Source organism: Coregonus clupeaformis, chromosome 7 (assembly GCF_020615455.1).
Source record: "Coregonus clupeaformis isolate EN_2021a chromosome 7, ASM2061545v1, whole genome shotgun sequence".
Taxonomy (NCBI): Eukaryota; Metazoa; Chordata; class Actinopteri; order Salmoniformes; family Salmonidae; genus Coregonus; species Coregonus clupeaformis.
The window spans coordinates 65,745,645-65,763,165 of record NC_059198.1 but is presented as its reverse complement, the minus strand read 5'-3'; the positions used below and the strand labels follow the sequence as shown (position 1 = coordinate 65,763,165).

Below are 17,521 nucleotides of genomic sequence, written 5' to 3'. Positions count from 1 at the left end.
TCAGTAAATAATTAACACCAAAGTCTGAGTTGAGATTCAGCTGCCAACCATTTAAAGTAGCATCACATGACATTTCAAACAGCCCTGATGATGTCATTAACATATCTGTAGTATTAAAATAATAGACATCCACAAGAGTCACTCTATCTGTTACTCTATCTGTCCCGCTATCTGTCCCTCTATCTGTCAGTCTATCTGTCCCTCTATCTGTCACTCTATCTGTCCCTCTATCTGTCCCTCTATCTGTCCCTTTATCTGTCAATCTATCTGTCCCTCTATCTGTCCCTTTATCTGTCAATCTATCTGTCACTCTATCTGTCAATTTGCATCATTCAGAAGTTAGTTTTTTCTCTTGACAGAGAACATTGCTGTGTACACAGACAGCACTTTCTTCCCTGTCATCATCTGTCATACAGAGGGCTATCCTACAAAGCAGGTTGGAGGAATTAGCGAGGTGACTTTGGTCAACTCTGAGTTCAACTCGGGATAACTGGTCATATTAAAGTGGCTCACCTTTTAGCCAGGTACATTTCTATGGCAACGAATCCTGCTCCGGGGCAGACTAACTCAGAGCTAACTGAGCCACGAGATGAGGATCAATGAAATCAGATTCCCTCCCTCTTGCAAAGATTGTGTAATCCTCCACTTCATTTGAGGAAGACGACTGGTTAAATGTTTTATAAATCAAATGTTTTTTTTGTGTGAAAAAAATGGTAATGTTAAAATATATCACATTACACACTTAATAAGGACAGAATGCATTTTAAACTTCATGAAATGTAACACTTTTGAATGACTTAATAAACAAAATAAATATTGATGGTGGGGAAAAAGGTGCTTGTGCATTGATAAAGCACACCAAAGCACACCAGAGACGACATGAACGATAAGTAATCAAATAAAGACGACACTTCTAAATGCCTATTTCACACCATAGACTGCACACGCAGTTACAAACCTGCTAGAGTTAGCGGCAGGCGGATGAGCAATATCCACCGTCGTAGTACAGATGAAACCTGAGCTGGATTGTGAAGCTAACTGGTTAGCTTTAGAAAACCATGAGTAGATCTTCCTTCAGTAGAGCACTGTTACAGGGCATAGCTAAGCACAGCCATAACTCACACACACATACACACACACACACACACACACACACACACACACACACACACACACACACACACACACACACACACACACACACACACAGACAGACACACAGCTACAGTGCCCTCTGTGCCATTCACTCACTCCCCTACGGAGACTAAAGTGTGATTTATAACAGTCTATTCCCCTCAAGGTCCGTCACACACACACACACACACACACACACACACACACAGACAGACACACACACACACACACACACACACACACACACACACACACACACACACACACACACACACACACACACACACACACACACACACACACACACACAGACAGACACACAGCTACAGTGCCCTCTGTGCCATTCACTCACTCCCTACGGAGACTAAAGTGTGATTTATAACAGTCTATTCCCCTCAAGGTCCGTCACACACACACACACACACACAGACAGACACACACACACACACACACACACACACACACACACACACACACACACACACACACACACACAGGGTCAGGTCCATCCCTATTCCATGTGCTACCAGGGGAGATGAATATATCAACACTGTTATAAACACAAACACACTAACTATGTTGTTATATAGTGATACAGATACGAGCTGCTACTACTAACTGTGGCCATCTCTACTGTAGCCTTACTACACTGGAAGCAGCTGCTACTATTAACTGAGGAAATCTCTACTGTAGATTTACTAAACTGGAAGCAGCTGGTACTACTAACTGTGGACATCTCTACTGTAGCTTTACTACACTGGAAGCAGCTGCTACTACTAACTGTGGACATCTCTACTGTAGCTTTACTACACTGGAAGCAGCTGGTACTACTAACTGTGGACATCTCTACTGTAGCTTTACTACACTGGAAGCAGCTGGTACTACTAACTGTGGAAATCTCTACTGTAGCTTTACTACACTGGAAGCAGCTGCTACTACTAACTGTGGACATCTCTACTGTAGCTTTACTACACTGGAAGCAGCTGGTACTACTAACTGTGGACATCTCTACTGTAGCTTTACTACACTGGAAGCAGCTGGTACTACTAACTGTGGAAATCTCTACTGTAGCTTTACTACACTGGAAGCAGCTGCTACTACTAACTGTGGACATCTCTACTGTAGCTTTACTACACTGGAAGCAGCTGGTACTACTAACTGTGGACATCTCTACTGTAGCTTTACTACACTGGAAGCAGCTGCTAATACTAACTGTGGAAATCTCTACTGTAGCTTTACTACACTGGAAGCAGCTGGTACTACTAACTGTGGACATCTCTACTGTAGCTTTACTACACTGGAAGCAGCTGCTACTACTAACTGTGGACATCTCTACTGTAGCTTTACTACACTGGAAGCAGCTGCTACTATTAACTGAGGAAATCTCTACTGTAGCTTTACTAAACTGGAAGCAGCTGCTACTACTAACTGTGGAAATCTCTACTGTAGCTTTACCACACTGGAAGCAGCTGGTACTACTAACTGTGGACATCTCTACTGTAGCTTTACTACACTGGAAGCAGCTGCTACTACTAACTGTGGACATCTCTACTGTAGCTTTACTACACTGGAAGCAGCTGCTACTATTAACTGAGGAAATCTCTACTGTAGCTTTACTAAACTGGAAGCAGCTGCTACTACTAACTGTGGACATCTCTACTGTAGCTTTACTACACTGGAAGCAGCTGCTACTACTAACTATGGACATCTCTACTGTAGCTTTACTACACTGGAAGCAGCTGGTACTACTAACTGTGAACATCTCTACTGTAGCTTTACTACACTGGAAGCAGCTGGTACTACTAACTGTGGAAATCTCTACTGTAGCTTTACTACACTGGAAGCAGCTGGTACTACTAACTGTGGACATCTCTACTGTAGCTTTACTACACTGGAAGCAGCTGGTACTACTAACTGTGGACATCTCTACTGTAGCTTTACTACACTGGAAGCAGCTGCTACTACTAACTGTGGACATCTCTACTGTAGCTTTACTACACTGGAAGCAGCTGGTACTACTAACTGTGGAAATCTCTACTGTAGCTTTACTACACTGGAAGCAGCTGCTAATACTAACTGTGGAAATCTCTACTGTAGCTTTACTACACTGGAAGCAGCTGGTACTACTAACTGTGGACATCTCTACTGTAGCTTTACTACACTGGAAGCAGCTGGTACTACTAACTGTGGAAATCTCTACTGTAGCTTTACTACACTGGAAGCAGCTGCTAATACTAACTGTGGACATCTCTACTGAAGCTTTACTACACTGGAAGCAGCTGGTACTACTAACTGTGGACATCTCTACTGTAGCTTTACTACACTGGAAGCAGCTGGTACTACTAACTGTGGACATCTCTACTGTAGCTTTACTACACTGGAAGCAGCTGCTACTACTAACTGTGGACATCTCTACTGTAGCTTTACTACACTGGAAGCAGCTGGTACTACTAACTGTGGAAATCTCTACTGTAGCTTTACTACACTGGAAGCAGCTGCTACTACTAACTGTGGACATCTCTACTGTAGCTTTACTACACGGGAAGCAGCTGGTACTACTAACTGTGGACATCTCTACTGTAGCTTTACTACACTGGAAGCAGCTGGTACTACTAACTGTGGACATCTCTACTGTAGCTTTACTACACTGGAAGCAGCTGGTACTACTAACTGTGGACATCTCTACTGTAGCTTTACTGCACTAATGGGGTGATACTTGCATAAATGTGTTTTTTCCCCCATTGCTCTCAGCAGATGTAAATGCCTGCATCACTGTTCTAATCCACCGTACAACAGAACTGGGTCTGGCTGTGACATGAGGTGTTAACTTAAGGAACAGCTAAGATTCACTGTGGAGACAGGAGAGAGACTTATGTGAGAGAACACATCTCTTTCTTCCCCTTCCTTAGTGTAGACAGGAGAGAATCTAGAGAGAGAGAGTTGGGTTAGGACAGAGACACCCCTCTATTTCTTTAGAGAAGAAGAGAGATTTAGATGAGAGAGCACGTTTTCTCCCTTACTTGGTGTAGGCAGGAGAGGTTGTATTAAGGAAAGTCTAAGATTCACAGAGGAGAGGAGAGGAGAGGAGAGGAGAGGAGAGGAGAGGAGAGGAGAGGAGAGGAGAGGAGGAGGAGAGGGAGAGGAGAGGGAGAGGAGAGGAGAGGGAGAGGAGAGGGAGAGGAGAGGAGAGGAGAGGAGAGGAGAGGAGAGGAGAGGAGAGGAGAGGAGAGGAGAGGCTGTATTAAAGAAAGTCTAAGATTCACTAAGGAGAGGAGAGGCTGTATTAAGGAAAGTCTCAGATTCACTGAGGACACAAGAGAGGATCTGAAGAGAGCCTTAGATATAGAGGACACTCCTCTATATCTCCCTTCCCTAGTGTAGGGAGGAGCTAGTTGTAGTGATAGTATATATCCTACTAGTGTAGGGAGGAGCTAGTTGTAGTGATAGTATATCTCCTACTAGTGTAGGGAGGAGCTAGTTGTAGTGATAGTATATATCCTACTAGTGTAGGGAGGAGCTAGTTGTAGTGATAGTATATCTCCTACTAGTGTAGGGAGGAGCTAGTTGTAGTTATAGATGTATATCTCCTACTAGTGTAGGGAGGAGCTAGTTGTAGTGATAGATGTATATCTCCAACTAGTGTAGGGAGGAGCTAGTTGTAGTGATAGATGTATATCTCCTACTAGTGTAGGGAGGAGCTAGTTGTAGTGATAGATGTATATCTCCTACTAGTGTAGGGAGGAGCTAGTTGTAGTGATAGATGTATATCTCCTACTAGTGTAGGGAGGAGCTAGTTGTAGTGATAGATGTATATCTCCTACTAGTGTAGGGAGGAGCTAGTTGTAGTGATAGATGTATATCTCCTACTAGTGTAGGGAGGAGCTAGTTGTAGTGATAGATGTATATCTCCAACTAGTGTAGGGAGGAGCTAGTTGTAGTGATAGATGTATATCTCCTACTAGTGTAGGGAGGAGCTAGTTGTAGTGATATATGTATATCTCCAACTAGTGTAGGGAGGAGCTAGTTGTAGTGATAGATGTATATCTCCTACTAGTGTAGGGAGGAGCTAGTTGTAGTGATAGTATATCTCCTACTAGTGTAGGGAGGAGCTAGTTGTAGTGATAGATGTATATCTCCTACTAGTGTAGGGAGGAGCTAGTTGTAGTTATAGATGTATATCTCCTACTAGTGTAGGGAGGAGCTAGTTGTAGTGATAGTATATCTCCTACTAGTGTAGGGAGGAGCTAGTTGTAGTGATATATGTATATCTCCTACTAGTGTAGGGAGGAGCTAGTTGTAGTTATAGATGTATATCTCCTACTAGTGTAGGGAGGAGCTAGTTGTAGTGATAGATGTATATCTCCTACTAGTGTAGGGAGGAGCTAGTTGTAGTGATAGATGTATATCTCCTACTAGTGTAGGGAGGAGCTAGTTGTAGTGATATATGTATATCTCCTACTAGTGTAGGGAGGAGCTAGTTGTAGTGATAGATGTATATCTCCTACTAGTGTAGGGAGGAGCTAGTTGTAGTGATAGTATATCTCCTACTAGTGTAGGGAGGAGCTAGTTGTAGTGATATATGTATATCTCCAACTAGTGTAGGGGAGGAGCTAGTTGTAGTGATAGATGTATATCTCCTACTAGTGTAGGGAGGAGCTAGTTGTAGTGATAGTATATCTCCTACTAGTGTAGGGAGGAGCTAGTTGTAGTGATAGATGTATATCTCCTACTAGTGTAGGGAGGAGCTAGTTGTAGTTATAGATGTATATCTCCTACTAGTGTAGGGAGGAGCTAGTTGTAGTGATAGTATATCTCCTACTAGTGTAGGGAGGAGCTAGTTGTAGTGATATATGTATATCTCCTACTAGTGTAGGGAGGAGCTAGTTGTAGTTATAGATGTATATCTCCTACTAGTGTAGGGAGGAGCTAGTTGTAGTGATAGATGTATATCTCCTACTAGTGTAGGGAGGAGCTAGTTGTAGTTATAGATGTATATATCCTACTAGGTATGATGGAGCTAGAGGAGAGGTAATTCTAGTGAAAGACGTTATCCTGGATCCTGAGACTTGCTGCTACGTTGATCTGATTTGATTTTAATATTATTTCACTCTCCCTGAGGCTAAATCAATAATGTGTATAAACCCTGGTTTGCTGATGCTATGTATTGTCCAATTAGAGGCTATGAGGCCACCGGTCGCCATATTGGTCCCAGAAGGAGCAGTCCTACAGTATTTCAAGGACAAAATGACATGTATTCTTCTTTGTTGTTGTGGGTAGTAACATTAATACTTCCCACAAAAATACTTTAAGTAATATGTTTTAATATATATTTACATTTTTATGTTTAGTTCACATAATAGAATTTAAAAGTATGCATTAAGGTGTCTGTAATAGAATATACTTGGCAAAAACAAATGTATATATTAATACATGCATTTTTATAGCTTCCAAAATATGTTTTACAATGGAGGAGTACCAGAATGGCTGTGCAGTGACTTCAACACAGTGCTCCCTGTCAGTCATCTAGGGTTTATACACATCATTGGGCTAAATATACTGTGTAGCAGGTAAGTAGAGAATGGCATAGCTTTGGTGTCCCTGCGACAATCAATTCATCTGTAGAATGCTAGCTGTCAGTCACACGTCTCTGTGGTTTAGAACGCCAGCTGTCAGTCTTCTGTCTGTGTCAGCTTGTAGCTGAGCTTTCATTGGCTGAGAAGATAAGCAAGAACAGACTCAGGGTTGTCACAGTGACTGAGCTTCTGATATGTGTCACTGAGTTCCTGTGTGGAATATTGGTGCGAGTAAGGATGCAAACACGTGTGCACGAACACACACACACACACACACACACAGTATAGAGTGTATGGTGTTAAGCTGAGGGTAGTGTTGGTCTTTAGCCTTATTGAGCTCTCTTCAGCCTGCTGAAGCATCACACAGTTACACTCTCTTCTTTAAACTATTTAATATTCAAAGGACACGCACACACACGCTGACACACACACACACACACACACACAGGCTATGTACAGTGAGAACTATGATTACATAAGAGGTATAAAATATTCACTGCTGGTCTCTTGCAGCTGACCATTAGATGCTGAGGACAATTTACAACACAACACACTCACACACTCCACTCCACTATTCTACACTATACTACACTACACAACACACCACAAACACACACACACAAACACACACACTACACTACACTACACTACACACACACACACAAACACAAACACACACACACACACACACACACACACACACACACTACACTACACTACACTACACTATGTTGCAAAGCCCAGGGCTACTAGCATATTACACTACACTACACTACACTACACTACACTACTAACTACACTGCAGTACACCACACTACAGTACACTACCCTACTAACTACACTACACTACACTACTAACTACACCACACTACACTACACTACTAACTACACTAAACTACACTACTAACTACACTAAACTACATTACACTACACTACACTACTAACTACACTACACTACACTACGAACTACACTAAACTACAATACACTACACTACACTAATAACTACACCACACCACACTACACTACTAACTACACTACGGTAACAAGCCCAGGGCTACTACCATATTACACTACACTACACTACTAACTACACTACTAACTACACTGCAGTACACCACACTACAGTACACTACGCTACTAACTACACTACACTACTAACTACACTAAACTACACTACACTACACTACAAAGCCCAGGGCTTACAATCCTGTCAAACAAGGACTACTGTAGACATAGCCTGGCCCTAGTGCATTACAACCCTGTCAAACAAGGACTACTGTAGATGAAGTTGCGTGGAAATATACTTCTCCCATGGGCAAAGAAATTCAAAAGGGGTGATGATATTAATTAATAGTAATTTCGATCCGAATGTGCAAATTGTCCAAATAGATACGCAAGGTAGATGGATTATTTTAAATATGTTATTGGACAATAAACAGATATGGCTCATTAACATTTACGGACCAAATAATGATGATCCACACTTCTTTGACAATATAGATAATCAATTATCAACCCTGCAAGCAATTCAAGACAATATTATTATGGTGGGGGATTATAATACTGTTTTAAATAGCTCAATGGACCGGAAAGGAAATCACACCACAAACAATCACCCACATGCTCTTAAGGAAATTGTGAATGTCATGGATACATTAGAACTAGTAGATATATGGAGGCTTAAATATCCTGATCTACTGAGATATACATGGCGGAGACTCAATCAAGCTAGTCGTCTTGACTTCTTTCTTATCTCATTCTCGTTGGCACCAAAAGTTAAAAAACAAGGACTACTGTCAAACAAGGACTACTGTAGACATACCCTGGCCCTAGTACATTACAACCCTGTCAAACAAGGACTACTGTAGACATAGCCTGGCCCTAGTACATTACAACCCTGTCAAACAAGGACTACTGTAGACATAGCCTGGCCCTAGTACATTACAACCCCTAGTGCATTACAACCCTGTCAAACAAGGACTACTGTAGACATAGCCTGGCCCTAGTACATTACAACCCCTAGTGCATTACAACCCTGTCAAACAAGGACTACTGTAGACATAGCCTGGCCCTAGTACATTACAACCCTGTCAAACAAGGACTGTTGAAACCAGCGTGTTACTGTGAACAACAATGTAAATACTGCTGTGTCATTCTAGTAGAAGAGCTCCGGAAAAATACTACTGGACTCTCAGTAGGTATTACTGTTGTTATTCATTGTTATATAGTGAATGTGAGGGACCCAAATGGCACCCTATTCCCCATATAGTGCACTACTTTAGACCAGGGCTCATATGGGGCTGTAGTGCACTGAATAGCGAATAGGGTGCCATTTGGGACAAAGCCTATATGTCATTGAACTCTATTCCACTAAACTATGAGAGAACAGAGAACAGAAAGAACAGCGAAAACAGGGAAAACAGGGAGAACAGAAAGAAAACAGAGAGAACAGAGAACAGAGAACAGAGAGAAAACAGGGAGAACAGAGAGAAAACTGGGTTGTGTGATCTCCAAGGCTACCAGGAGGAGAGCCCAGAGGGGGGGGAGCCGAGGAAGGGAAGAGAGAGGGGGGGTTGCTACATGGCACATGCACACACACGTGTTATTGGCGGTACAGTGTGTGTCTGTGAAGAACATATCCAGGCTTTTCACTGTGACACGCTAAAAACATGACAACCATGATGGAGAGGAGAGGAGAGGAGAGGAGAGGAGAGGAGAGGAAGGAGAGGAGAGGAGAGGAGAGGAAGAGGGAGAGGAGAGGGAGAGGAGGAGGGAGGAGAGGAGAGGAGAGGAGGAGAGGAGAGGAGAGGAGGCTCAGTGTAGTACTGCTGGAGGGGAGGAGGGGGGAGAGGAGAGAGGAGAGGGAGAGGAGAGGAGAGGAGAGGAGAGGAGAGGAGAGGAGAGGAGAGGAGAGGAGAGGAGAGGAGAGGAGAGGAGAGGAGAGGAGGAGAGAGGCGGGGAGAGAGAAAAGGACGAGGAAAGGAAAGCGGGAGAGAGGAGGTGTTGAAGGAAGAAGATGAGAGGAGGAGGTGGAGGAGAGGGTAGTGTAGGAATAAGCATGAATATGAAGATGAGGGCGGAGGAGGAAGAGGAGAGAGAGTGAGGGAGGAGGAGGAGGAGGAGAGAGAGTGAGGGAGGAGGAGGATGAGGAGAGAGAGTGAGGGAGGAGGAGGATGAGGAGAGAGTGAGGGAGGAGGAGGATGAGGAGAGAGAGTGAGGGAGGATGAGGAAGAGGAGGAGGAGGAGGAGGAGGAGGAGGAGGAGGAGGAGGAGGAGGAGGAAAGAGGAGGGGAAGGTGTGAATGACGAAGATCCGAAGGAGGAGGGTCGTGCGAGTTTGTATGTTGCTGAGTTTGTATGTTGCCGAGAGAATAGTCATCACCAATTCTCTCTCTCTCTCTCTCTCTGTCTCTCTCTCTCTCTCTCCCTCTCTCTCTCTTCTGTCTCTCTCCTCTGTCCCTCTCTTTCTTTCTCTCCTCCTTCTCTCTCTCTCTCCCTCTGTGTGAGAGTGAGTCATAGCTTGTTGACAAAAGCTTGATTCATCGTCACACACCTTCTGCCTCAGTCCTCACCACTGACTCTTTATAGCAGTCTGTCATTCTGTCATGTTCTCTTGCTTTGTGTCATGCCAATCAGCTTTTTAATGTCTACTTTGTAGACAGTAGTGGCCAGCTAGACTGCCTGCATCAAAACAAGAGGCTGAATGGAGGATGAATAGTGTGTTCGAAAAGACACAAAGATCATTCAATCAATTCATCAATCAATTGATCAACAAATCAATCAAGTAATCAATCAATCAATTAATTTATCCAAATTAATATATCTGGTACATTGTCAAGTCATTTTAATTTGTTTAAATGTCTTTATTAAACACAGCCCTAACAACTCCCAGAGGACCAGAGGACCAGCTAACAGGCTAACAAGCTAACAAGCTAATGGGCTAATTGGTGATAGGAACAGCTAATCTATTGATAATTGATTGATCTTATAAGATAAAAACCAGATAAAACAAACACAAAACATGTCTTAATCTAACACAGCCAGGCCCAGAGGAACAAGGCTAACAGGCTAACATGCGAATTGGTGATAGCAGCAAGGAACAGCTGATCCATCATTTTAAGATAAACACCAGACAAATCAAAGGGATGTGATGAGTGAATGGTGCTGCATACATTGAGACACACACACACACACGTACGCACGAACGCATGCACGGCACTCACGCACACAAGCGCGTGCACACACACACACACACACACACACACACACACACACACACATACACACATACACACACACAGACACACAAATACATAGACACATGCACACACTACTCAGAGTAGTGCACCCAGCAACAGCAGAGAAAAGCATCTATCACTGACTGACATCTCATCTATCACTGACTGACAACACATCTATCAGTGACTGACAACTCATCTATCAGAGACTGACAACACATCTATCACTGACTGACAACACATCTATCACTGACTGACAACACATCTATCACTGACTGAAAACACATCTATCACTGACTAACAACTCAACTATCACTGACTGACAACACATCTATCACTGACTGACAACACATCTATAACTGACTGACAACTCATCTATCACTGACTGACAACTCATCTATCACTGACTGACAACTCATCTATCACTGACTGACAACACATATATCACTGACTGACAACTCATCTATCACTGACTGACAACTCATCTATCACTGACTGACAACTCATCTATCACTGACTGACAACACACCTATCACTGACTAACAACACATATATCACTGACTGACAACACATATATCACTGACTGACAACACATCTATCACTGACTGACAACTCATCTATCACTAACTGACAACTCATATTTCTCTGACTGACAACACATATATCACTGACTGACAACTCATCTATCACTGACTGACAACTCATCTATCACTGACTGACAACTCATCTATCACTGACTGACAACACATCTATCACTGACTGACAACACATATATCACTGACTGACAACACATCTATCACTGACTGAAAACACATCTATCACTGACTGACAACTCAACTATCACTGACTGACAACACATCTATCACTGACTGACAACTCATCTATCACTGACTGACAACTAATCTATCACTGACTGACAACTCATCTATCACTGACTGACAAAACATCTATCACTGACTGACAACTCATCTATCACTGACTGACAACACATCTATCACTGACTGACAACTCATCTATCACTGTCTGACAACACACCTATCACTGACTGACAACACATATATCACTGACTGACAACACATATATCACTGACTGACAACACATCTATCACTGACTGACAACTCATCTATCACTAACTGACAACTCATATATCACTGACTGACAACACATCTATCACTGACTGACAACTCATCTATCACTGACTGACAACTCATCTATCACTGACTGACAACTCATCTATCACTGACTGACAACTCATCTATCACTGACTGACAACACATATATCACTGACTGACAACTCATCTATCACTGACTGACAACTCATCTATCACTGACTGACAACTCATCTATCACTGACTGACAACACACCTATCACTGACTAACAACACATATATCACTGACTGACAACACATATATCACTGACTGACAACACATCTATCACTGACTGACAACTCATCTATCACTAACTGACAACTCATATTTCTCTGACTGACAACACATATATCACTGACTGACAACTCATCTATCACTGACTGACAACTCATCTATCACTGACTGACAACTCATCTATCACTGACTGACAACACATCTATCACTGACTGACAACACATATATCACTGACTGACAACACATCTATCACTGACTGAAAACACATCTATCACTGACTGACAACTCAACTATCACTGACTGACAACACATCTATCACTGACTGACAACTCATCTATCACTGACTGACAACTAATCTATCACTGACTGACAACTCATCTATCACTGACTGACAAAACATCTATCACTGACTGACAACTCATCTATCACTGACTGACAACACATCTATCACTGACTGACAACTCATCTATCACTGTCTGACAACACACCTATCACTGACTGACAACACATTTATCACTGACTGACAACACATATATCACTGACTGACAACACATCTATCACTGACTGACAACTCATCTATCACTAACTGACAACTCATATATCACTGACTGACAACACATCTATCACTGACTGACAACTCATCTATCACTGACTGACAACTCATCTATCACTGACTGACAACACATCTATCACTGACTGACAACACATCTATCACTGACTGAAAACACATCTATCACTGACTAACAACTCACTTATCACTGACTGACAACACATATATCACTGACTGACAACACATCTATCACTGACTGACAACTCATCTATCACTGACTGACAACTCATCTATCACTGACTGACAACACATCTATCACTGACTGACAACACATCTTCACTGACTGACAACTCATTTATCACTGACTGACAACACACCTATCACTGACTGACAACACAATATATCACTGACTGACAACACATATATCACTGACTGACAACACATCTATCACTGACTGACAACTCATATATCACTGACTGACAACTCTTCTATCACTGACTGACAACACATCTATCACTGACTGACAACTAATCTATCACTGACTGACAACACATCTATTACTGACTGACAACACATCTATCACTGACTGACAACTCATATATCACTGACTGACAACTCTTCTATCACTGACTGACAACACATATATCACTGACTGACAACACATCTATTACTGACTGACAACACATCTATCTCTGACTGACAACTAATCTATCACTGACTGACAACACATCTATCACTGACTGACAACTCATCTATCACTGACTGGCAAGTCATCTATCACTGACTGACAACTCATCTATCACTGACTGACAACACATCTATCACTGACTGACAACTCATCTATCACTGACTGACAACTCATCTATCACTGACTGACAACTCATCTATCACTGACTGACAACTCATCTATCACTGACTGACAACACATATATCACTGACTGACAACTCATCTATCACTGACTGACAACTCATATATCACTGACTGACAACTCATCTATCACTGACTGACAACACACCTATCACTGACTGACAACACATATATCACTGACTGACAACACATATATCACTGACTGACAACACATCTATCACTGACTGACAACTCATCTATCACTAACTGACAACTCATATATCTCTGACTGACAACACATCTATCACTGACTGACAACTCATCTATCACTGACTGACAACTCATCTATCACTGACTGACAACACATCTATCACTGACTGACAACTCACCTATCACTGACTGACAACACATCTATCACTGACTGACAACACATCTATCACTGACTGACAACTCATCTATCACTGACTGACAACTCTTCTATCACTGACTGACAACACATCTATCACTGACTGACAACTAATCTATCACTGACTGACAACACATCTATTACTGACTGACAACACATCTATCACTGACTGACAACACATCTATCACTGACTGACAACTCATCTATCACTGACTGGCAAGTCATCTATCACTGACTGACAACTCATCTATCACTGACTGACAACACATCTATCACTGACTGACAACTCATCTATCACTGACTGACAACTCATCTATCACTGACTGACAACTCATCTATCACTGACTGACAACTCATCTATCACTGACTGACAACACATATATCACTGACTGACAACTCATCTATCACTGACTGACAACTCATATATCACTGACTGACAACTCATCTATCACTGACTGACAACACACCTATCACTGACTGACAACACATATATCACTGACTGACAACACATATATCACTGACTGACAACACATCTATCACTGACTGACAACTCATCTATCACTAACTGACAACTCATATATCTCTGACTGACAACACATCTATCACTGACTGACAACTCATCTATCACTGACTGACAACTCATCTATCACTGACTGACAACACATCTATCACTGACTGACAACTCACCTATCACTGACTGACAACACATCTATCACTGACTGACAACACATCTATCACTGACTGACAACTCATCTATCACTGACTGACAACTCTTCTATCACTGACTGACAACACATCTATCACTGACTGACAACTAATCTATCACTGACTGACAACACATCTATTACTGACTGACAACACATCTATCACTGACTGACAACACATCTATCACTGACTGACAACACATCTATCTCTGACTGACAACTCATCTATCACTGACTGACAACACATCTATCACTGACTGACAACTAATCTATCACTGACTGACAGAGAGACTGTTGACTCTGTGGTCAGAACCAAACCTTGATCAGCTTTCTACTGTCCACCTGCTGTACACCTGTCCATTCTCCAGACTATTCTACAGTCTACCTGCTGTAAACCTGTCCATTCTCCAGACTATTCTCCTGTCTACCTGCTGTAAACCTGTCCATTCTCCAGACTATTCTACAGTCTACCTGCTGTAAACCTGTCCATTCTCCAGACTATTCTCCTGTCTACCTGATGTAAACCTGTCCATTCTCCAGACTATTATACTGTCTACCTGCTGTAAACCTGTCCATTCTCCAGACTATTCTACAGTCTACCTGCTGTAAACCTGTCCATTCTCCAGACTATTCTCCTGTCTACCTGCTGTAAACCTGTCCATTCTCCAGACTATTCTACTGTCTACCTGCTGTACACCTGTCCATTCTCCAGACTATTCTCCTGTCTACCTGCTGTACACCTGTCCATTCTCCAGACTATTCTACTGTCTACCTGCTGTACACCTGTCCATTCTCCAGACTATTCTACTGTCTACCTGCTGTACACCTGTCCATTCTCCAGACTATTCTACTGTCTACCTGCTGTACACCTGTCCATTCTCCAGACTATTCTACTGTCTACCTGCTGTACACCTGTCCATTCTCCAGACTATTCGTATTTACTAGTCTTTCCCCATCCCTCCTCAACCCTCTTCCCAACCCCCTCCTCACCCCCTCACCCCTCCTCACCCATCCTCACCCCCTTCACCCCCCTCACCCCTCCTAACAACATTCACCCCTCCTCACCCCTCCTAATCCCCCTCACCCCTCTTCACGCCTCCTCACCCCTACTCACCCCCCCCACCCCTCATCACCCCTAATCACCCCTCCCTCACCCCCTCCTCACCCCCCTCACCCTTCCTCACCACCCTCACCCATTGTGGTTTACGGTGCAGATCTGCTGCTGCTGATGGTGACATTTTGATTTCCCCAGCAGGGCTCCCTGAGGGCAGAGGAGAGCCAACATGGACGCCACAGTTTATTTAGGACCTTTGTCAAACAATGACAGGTTCTGGGACTAGAGTGCCATCTGGGAGGCAGCCACAGTCTCTTATCTGGTACACATGGTCTGTACAGCTCCTAACACGACTTGACTGACACTACTGCTGCAGAGTAGCTGTATGAAACACTATAGTAGGATCAGTATAGTTCACATTCTGTATTGTCTCTCGCTCTCTAAAATATACTCACACACACACACATTATCACACACACGCACACTCTCTCTCACACACACACACACACACACACAGTGAGCTATGCATCCTCCTTATCAGGGAGCCTAAATAGAGATGTCAACTTGCTGTACTGAGGCTTAGTACTGTACTGTGTCATGCATTAATCACACACTCCTCAGACACACGCACACGTACTTACACACATACACGCACACACAGACAGACACACACACACGTCACATGCACACACAGCCCTTAGCGCTGATGAAACCAGAGTAAACTCAGATGTTCTATGCAATTAGACAGTATTGATCCTCGTAAGACTCTACACACTCACACACACGTACCGAATCACACACACACACCGAATCACACACACACACAGTAGAGTGGCAACATCACACGTCCATCGGTGTAACCAGATGAAGAGGTGTAACCAGACAATGAAGAGGAAGTTATCCAAGAAGTCTCTGGTCTTTATGTTCCTCAGAGAAGATATTGTTTAGCCACAGGTGAAAGCCACATCCAGGTACTTGTAGGTTCCTACACAGGGATCTCCATACAGAGAACTGTAACCAGACGAAGAGGTGTAACCAGACGAAGAGGTGTAACCATGACGATAGGCAGTATTTCTGTTACATGTATTAGAAATATGTATTTCAATTACGGCTGAGTATTTTGTAATTTGTATTACACTGGGCTGAACTACACTCCAATGTATTTAATAACAAGATACTTTAGAGAGCTGTAATTAGTATTTTCTAAATACAAAATAGTTTTCTATACCATTTTTAATAGCGGTTCACCATTTTGTGGCCCCTGCTTTGGTATCAAAAGTCTGATGGCACTATGGTGTGATAAGAGTATCAGCTAAATTAACTAAATATAAATGTACACTGAGTTTACAAAACATTATGAACAATGTCTCCATGACATAGACTCACCAGGTGAATCCAGGAGAAAGTTATGATCCCTTATTTATGTCACTTGTTAAATCCACTTCAATCAGTGTAGATGAAGGGGAGGAGACAGGTTAAAGAAGGATTTTTAAGCTTTGAGACAATTGAGACATGGATTGTGTATGTGTGCCATTCAGAGGGTGATTGTGTATGTGTGCCATTCAAAAGTTTTAAGTGCCAGGGCCTCCCGAGTGGCGCAGCGGTCTAAGGCACGACAGCCCCGGGTTCGAT

At 42.7% G+C, this 17,521-nt stretch overlaps 1 protein-coding gene across 3 annotated transcripts in view; it reads right to left on the bottom strand.

Annotated features, from left to right (window-relative positions):
- LOC121569976 (rab11 family-interacting protein 4A-like) overlaps window positions 1–17,521 on the bottom strand; it is an 89,780-nt gene that overhangs the window by 61,511 nt on the left and 10,748 nt on the right. The gene's annotated exons all lie outside the window — the stretch shown is intronic.